This window comes from Schistocerca piceifrons, chromosome 3, assembly GCF_021461385.2.
Source record: "Schistocerca piceifrons isolate TAMUIC-IGC-003096 chromosome 3, iqSchPice1.1, whole genome shotgun sequence".
Classification (NCBI taxonomy): Eukaryota; Metazoa; Arthropoda; class Insecta; order Orthoptera; family Acrididae; genus Schistocerca; species Schistocerca piceifrons.
Window position 1 is genome coordinate 473,179,479 of NC_060140.1, and position 8,009 is coordinate 473,187,487.

The window sequence follows — 8,009 nt, forward strand, 5'->3', positions numbered from 1 at the left end:
CAATAGCATGAGGATACAGAAGGCAATGGAAATTATTGCATTAAAGACACATGACATGTACCACAGGACAAGTGGCCTGTAATTGAAAAAGTGTCATGATGATCTCCCCACAGACAAAAGATTCCGAAATAGTCCCCATTCGGATCTCCACGAGGGAACTGTCAAGGAAGAGCTGACCATGAGAAAAAGACTGAATAACCAACAAAAGGACAACGTTCCATGAGTCGGGGTGTGGAATGTCAGAAGCTTGAACAAGATAGGAAAGCTAGAAAATCTGAAAAAGGAAATGCAAAGGCTCGATCTAGATATAGTAGGGGTCAGTGGAGTGAAATGGGAAGAAGACAAGGATTTCTGGTCAGATGGTTATAGGGTAACACCAACACCAGTATAAAATGGTATAACGGGAGTAGAATTCGATATGAATAGGAAGGTAGGGCAGAGAGTGTGTTCCTGTGAATAGTTCAGTGATAAGGTTGTTCTCACCAGAATCGACAGTGAACCAACACCAACAACGATAGTTCAGGTATACATACCGACGCCGCAAGCTCCAGATGAAGAGACAGAGAAAGTATATGAGAATATTGAACAGGTAATACAGTATATAAAAGAAGATGAAAATCTAATAGCTATGGCGGGCTGGAATGCAGTTGTAGGGTAAGGAGTAGAAGAAAAGGTTACAGGAGAATATGGGCTTGGGACAAGGAATTAGAGAGGAGGATGACTAATTGAGTTCTGTAATAAATTTCAGCTAGTAATAGCGAATACTCTGTTCAAGAACCACAAGAGCAGGAGATATACTTGGAAAAGGCCAGGTGATACGGGAAGATTTCAGTTAGATTAAATCATGGTCCGACAGAGATTCCAAAATCAGATACTGGATTTGAAGGCGCACTGCTTGCGTAAGAGTCAGAGGTGTACCAACGCGTTACTGACTTCGTCAATTTTTGAAGATCTTTCTCTTGAATGCATCATCCATTTTTGTGAAACTGTAATCATTTGTTTGTCTACATCACGTCTACAGTTTTCTATCCCATTCCGGTAATCCTTTCGTGGTGCGTCGTTTTTTATTTTTGTCTTGGAGTGTACATTGTTTAGAGTAGGCAGAGAACAGACGCTGTAGCTCGTTTTCGCGTGGTTAAGACGTAATGCACGCCTTCGTGTCGTCAGGTATATCACTTATGTTAAAATTAATGGCAAGAACCACAGTATTAACATGTTGACTGCCACCATGCCACTGGCGGCTGCATCAGAGCCTAACACTAGCCTGACGGTGTGATAACACATAATGTATTTTTCTTTTTATAGATGATGTGAATACTTGTATCACGAAGTGTTACGTGATAATACAAGTTTCTTTATAGTATACCCGAATTTCAGTAGTTGACTGCTCGAAAACTACAAAGATATACAGAAAAAGGACATTATCAGTTGGCAGAACATTTCTCAACTTTACATTCCTATTACTCTCCGTGATCTACTGTTAGAGCATACCACTCGGGTCCAGGAATATTAGAACACGGTGTATAATGGAGCGTTGCATGTGTTTTGTGTCCCTAAATTCTCTAACTATGAATCAGTTATGGCGGTTCAGCGACTATTTTGTACCAATCATCCGGTAAAACTCCAATAGAGAAGGCAATTCATGTATGGTTCAACACGTTCTGTTAGACTAGCTGCTTACATGGTGCGAAGAAACCATTTTAGCCAAGACCGTCTGCGGAGAAGATGCAATGCACAGGGGAAGCAATCGTCAGGGACCCGAAGAAATCGACGATACGAGTAGAGAACTGCAGACACGTCAACCGTCTAATGAATTCTATGCAAACGCCTGCGTGTTAAAATCATAACGACTGCAGTTCTTTGATGTACTTACTACTCGAGCCAATTGGCTTCGCCCTAACTTTTGAAATGACTTGCAGCGGCTATTCGATTAAGATGAAGCTTACAGAAGCTGGTTTTCAGAGACGAAGACACGTTTCATATTTCTGGAAAGGTGAACCTCCATAACGTGCGTGTCTGGGACACAAACACGCTCACTAGAGCCTGGTATGCAGTTGTAATTCGCCTAAAGTTAACGTCTTTTGTGGCAAGTTTTTGCAGAACTTTATTGCCATTTTTGTTTGTTGAGAAAACTGTGACTGTTTTCGTGTACCTGACCATGCCACAGAAAAGGCTTATACCGCTTTTGCAGCAAGACAGCAGAGACTTCATTTTGCAGCTGGATGGTGATCCAACACACTTTCTTTGACACGTTCGTGATTATATCAATGTCCAACAGCCTCAGTGTTGGATTGGACGTGCTTCCCATCATGTGTCTCTTCTTCTTCGGTGGTTCCCATGATCAACAGGTACGAAAATATTTATAGCAAAGTTATGACTGCTTCAGAAAAGTTATCTGATGACAAAATGTTGTAGAATGCAGAGAATAGAAGTCAAGCAGTGTGGGAAGTCATTAAAACGTCAACAGAGAGAGGCAAACAAAGGCATAATAACATGCTGTTAAGGGAAGGGAGGAGATGAAATAATAGATGATCTATTTCAAGTTCTGCACGGAAACTAAAACAAAAGTTCCGAATACACGACGAACACCTATCTACTAAGTGCAATGATGTTACAATAAACAACAGAATGTGAAATAAGTAAAACTGTAGAAAACTATAAAGAAATAGAAAGTCAGTAGGCTTAGATGAAGTACCAACTGTGACGACTCCTATTGCTACCTACTGGCACTACCATGATCACCAAAAGTATAACGTCCTTTTTCTATGTGCAGACATATTCTTCAACTTGTCGAGATAGTGAAAGCGAGGTGACACAACACCATCTGTTACTGCAGTCAGTATTTGTTGATTGCGTCCGCTCTTTGCACTAATTTGAAACAGACCCTTACGTTAATATGTTTAGATTCAAATTATTATTATCGGCTGGCCGTGTTGTTTAGTGATTGCCGCCAAAGACGCTCATTAACAGTTACTAGGCGGCCGATTCGCGTTTCAAAATGAATCGATGTCTTTAATTTGGGTAGCACATGTACATCAAATTAATTCCTTCAAAAGTCACAGGGTTCATTTAAAATAGCATGATGTGTTGTACGTTAAAATTATTCCCTTTTACTAGGTCTGCAACATTGCTTCCGCCGTTTTTTCTCCAAGTTCGCGGCTTTATTGTGAAAAACTTACAAAAAAATTATGATTCATAGGATAGCCCATCGCTGGCCACTACATTCTCCCATCTTTCGGGTAGCATACAAATCCCCTGGCGGAAGAACTGGGCGTCTTTTGTGGGGATTCACGAATCGATTCCATGTTGTATTTGTCCATATGACCAGAAGTACTGGTCAGCCAGACTCTATGCCACTGATCGAAAAAGGTGGTAGTCAGAGAGAGCATCGTATGGAGAATACGGCGGGAGGGACAGGACTTCTCATTTTAACATTTCCATGTATATTTTGACGGGTTTTGCGACGTGGGGTCGAGCACTGACTTACTGCAAAATTACCTTTACGTGTCTATCGCTGTATTGTGGCCGTTTGTGTTTCAGTGCTGGGCTCGAACGCATCAATTTCTTTCGATAATGATGTTATGTAACTGTCTTCCGTCTGTTTCAGTAACTACGAAAACATTCTGTCTTCCACCGCCATTCCCGTCTGCGACATCAAAATCACTGTTCTTAAGGCGTTGAAAACATTCTCTACACGTTCTTCCACTAATAGTTCCCTCACCATTGGTCTTACCCAGCATTTTAAGAGCCACAGCCGCAGATTTCTTCATGTTAAAGCAGAAAATTAAAACTTTCCGCAAATGGCAAGAAATGGGTACGTAAGTTGACGTACTTAATCGACTATAGCCTTATGATGCAATTACAAATCGACAAATATTTTTATGGCATTATGCCTACGGATGCCTAAGCTTATTGTATTACACCTATGGCCAACCACCGGGACCCCACTTGCCGCTACTGCCGTCTACTGCAAAACGGCGGAAGCAAAGTTGTAGACCTAATATATTAGTGTGGAGTGAATTATAATAATAATAATAATTATTATTATTATTATTATTATTATTATTATTATTATTGTCCAGAGATAATCCAATACACGGTTCACTTCTCGTGATACTCTGTTCGCAGTCGTAGGACACTGCAGTTTTTCCTTAACTCAGTTTTCATTAACACAGTTTCTTAGATATGGTTCACTACTATGAATGGTCACACTTTAGCCCGATAATAAATGTACGAACATGGTCTCTAATCGAAAGTCAATTTGCAATGCGATATTTGAATAGTAGCTTTGGCAACAACTGAAGACCTTAAATTGGAATTAATGATATCGATATTTTATCGATTGAGATGTTAGCTGGATGTTAGCGTTATCTCAGTTCTGTCAGTTTTCGTACATTTGACAATAAATTAAACGAACAGAAATTTATTTTTAATTAGTCCGGCTTCCAATGACGTCAATCATTTCACGCAGAGGCGCATGAACTTAAGAGACGCGAATACTCAGGACTCAAATGCTAAAAGCTCGGACGCTAAAATCTCGAACACAAAGACTCCCAGATGCTAGAAAACCCTAAACGCTAAAGACTCCCAGACGCTAAAGACGTTAACAATGCGTGCGCTGGGTTTACAGAGTAGTTATGAAACAAAAGGGACGTTCGTTAGAAACTCTTTGAATAAGGCCACTTGCGACTATGTGTATATTACTCTCTTCCTTTCTTTAATTTTCTCTACTCTAAAACGGAAATTTGTGATTTTATATGAAATACAGGAATTGTTCATGGCCAGTTATTATAAATTTTAGTTTCGAAAAAGACCAGATATGCAACGAAGCGTTACACAATCTGTGAGGCGGCACAACGTATACAACGTATACAAGCCCCCTCATTCACATTAAGGAACTTCCCTGCGTATTTCAAAAAGGCAAAATTTACACCTCTCCTAATGACAGGTAATGCAGTAGACATAGAAAATTACCGATTCAGTTCACTGATGTCACAATTCTAAAGAAGTAAAATCAATTATGAAAAGCAGATTAACGAATTATTTGAGCTTTAAAATCAATCACAGTTTGGCTTCTGAAGTAGTAGAAGCACGGATTCAATCGTAATAGAATTTACAAACGTGGTACATGATGCTCTTGACAAAGATTAGTGTTTCACTGGCATATTTTTAGATCTTTCGAAGGCTTTTGATACTTTTGACCATTATACTCTACTAAATAAGCTTGAAGCATTAGCAATAAGAGAAGTAGCTAATGACTGGTTCCGATCATCCCTATCACATAGAGATAAGATATACCTCAAATAAGTCTGAAGTTTTAGTAAGACACTTAACAGAGCCAAAATACATAGATATAGGAGTTACTCATGGTAGCGTTTTAATACTAACACTGTTCCTAATATATATCGATGACTTTCAGAGTAGTGTTAGCCATGGGGAAAAATTTTGTTTGCAGATGACAACAATATTATACTCACTGAGAAAACAAGAGACCTCCTTGCAGAGCAAGTAAATGAAACCCTCAAGGAAGTTTCCAACTGGTCAATAAGCAATAAAGTGATACTCAACATAAAGAAAACAAATGCCATGAATTTCAGTGTGAAGAGGCAAAATGTCATGTCCAGTTAAATGTACCTCTATAGATCGTGTAACAAACACAGAATTTGAGGAATGAATATTGATTCTCAGTTACAGTTGTGAATACAAAGAAATACTAGCAAGCAGAATGTCATTAGCATGTTAAGCCCTTAGAGTTCTGTCATTAGTGTGTAACAGCCCGTTCTTAGGTATGGAATTTGTTTCTGGGGAACAAATGTACAAAATATGAACACAGTTTCCAGACTACAGTAAATGATCATAAAAATAATAAACTAAAATAGTAATGGAGCTCACTGTAAAGAGCTGTTCGGAACACTGGCGATTTACCAATCGGTTGTACACTTCAAAGAATTGATCATTATTGCACAAACAGCTTCCTCCATGATCATGGAACAAGAAGTAGAATGAACCTACTTTTACGAAGAAGGAGTAGACATGAAACTCAAGAGAGCATTTTCTACCAAGGAGTATAAATGAACAATAAATTACCCAAATAAATAGCAGAGATTACTGAAACAAAACTTATTTAATAAGGCAGATAAAAATTACATTTTAAACTATACATTATATACATTGAAGAATTACTTAACTAACACACAGAAGTGCTTTAGTAAAAAGTATAGCATGTATAAATGATAATATCGGTAGTAAAACATATATTATTTGTCCTGTATTGGTAAAACATCCTCCCAGAGGTATGCAGTATCTTATACCCTCTCTGAGCTCAACATCTTACTCGTTATTGAGTTATACTGACTCAGTTTTTCAGGCTAGCAAAAGGGAAGTCACGGTACACAGAATGGAAATCAAACATTTTCGCTATGAACCTGATATCAAATGACATTGTGTGTAGCGTTAAATTATGAAATAATGAGAGAGTAGTGTGTGCAGTGTCAGTGGGAAAGAAGTGAATGAACAGTGTAGCACTAGCCTTTTACATTATTAAATAATTTCTTTGTAAAACACTATTCTACCCTAGGGATAAACCGAATGAGATAGCTCGTTTTAAACAGATTGACGTTGTATTCAAGAGGTTGGAGGCCCCAATCTTCAACCAGCCACCCTGATTTGAATTTTTCGTGGTTTCCTTAAATTACTTCAGGTAAATAACGGGATGGTTCCTATTATAACACCTGTATCATCCTCATCAAAGTGTACCTGTAAGTATATAAATACCTGTATATATAAATTACGTTATTTTCCTTATTATTAAACTGTAATACCAAGACGTGTCCAATATCCTTGTAAAAGTGATCAACAGATGAATAAAACTGCTGCTACTACTACTACTAGTACTGCTACACTGGTATAAAGAGATAGTAAAAATGTGCACAAAACACAACTGCAATGTATTCTAGAACCAACTGCCGGTGATCATAAGTGTATGAACTACTGGGGTAAATGATAAATTTGAAACAGAAACCTACCTCTTTGGCTCTGTATATTCATACTCCTCCTGCACACACTCTGTCTGTTAAACCTATCTGACTTTACTTGGTCTCCATTCCTCTCCATCTACGGTGGCTTAATTACCCTTTGTGTGAAAACACGCAGCCCAGAAACAGAGTTGTACATCAAAAAATAAAAACACACTACTCTGATACAAAAACACTATATCGTTCTTTTGTGTGCATTCGTTACAAGATACATTCAATGACACTATCACCACACACCAGAATTCCAGAAGGCTAGACGGTAATCACACATTTTGATGGCGAAGACCAAGTTTTAGAGCTGTGTAAAAATTTCTTGGGTCATTTGCCACATCAAATTCGGAAAATTTGCTAGCTTTCGATGATATCCACCATCATCTTCGTTGGAGACTAAAGCTGACTTTCGTGAACAGGAAGGTTCCCTCTTTTACACCCACTGCACAGCATCCAATTGGCTGAATTACGTCATGATGGCTGGTAAAGAGCTGGTGTAGTCTGCATACATAGATTTTGCTTGCACTCTGTTTCTAGCCACCCTTTGCATCAAGCTGTGAACTACAGTAAGTATTCCACTATGTTTTTTCCTTATCAAGCCCATGTTTCTATGCCTTGCTAAGTGCACAAGCATTATCTATATTGAAATTGTTTTCACAGAGTTTAATTTCAACAGCTTCTTTGATCACAGAGTCCCAATAGTTCGAAGCGTGAGGAAATATTCTTGTCTATTAAAAAAAAAATCTTGTGCTTATTTAACAGGCTGTGGTCTACCACTGATGATGGATCCCCGCCCCTCCCCACTTTTATAAGGCCCTCCAAATCCTAGAATGCCACCCACTCTGCCTTGCCTTCCATATCAGCCTTCTGTCCCCCCATGACTACTGTATGACCTCATTTCCTTCCCCCACCTTCTCCTTTTCCTCCAACGTCCTTTACACTGTGTGGAGGCTTGGGCCCCCCACACCCTGGTGTCCTCCTTCC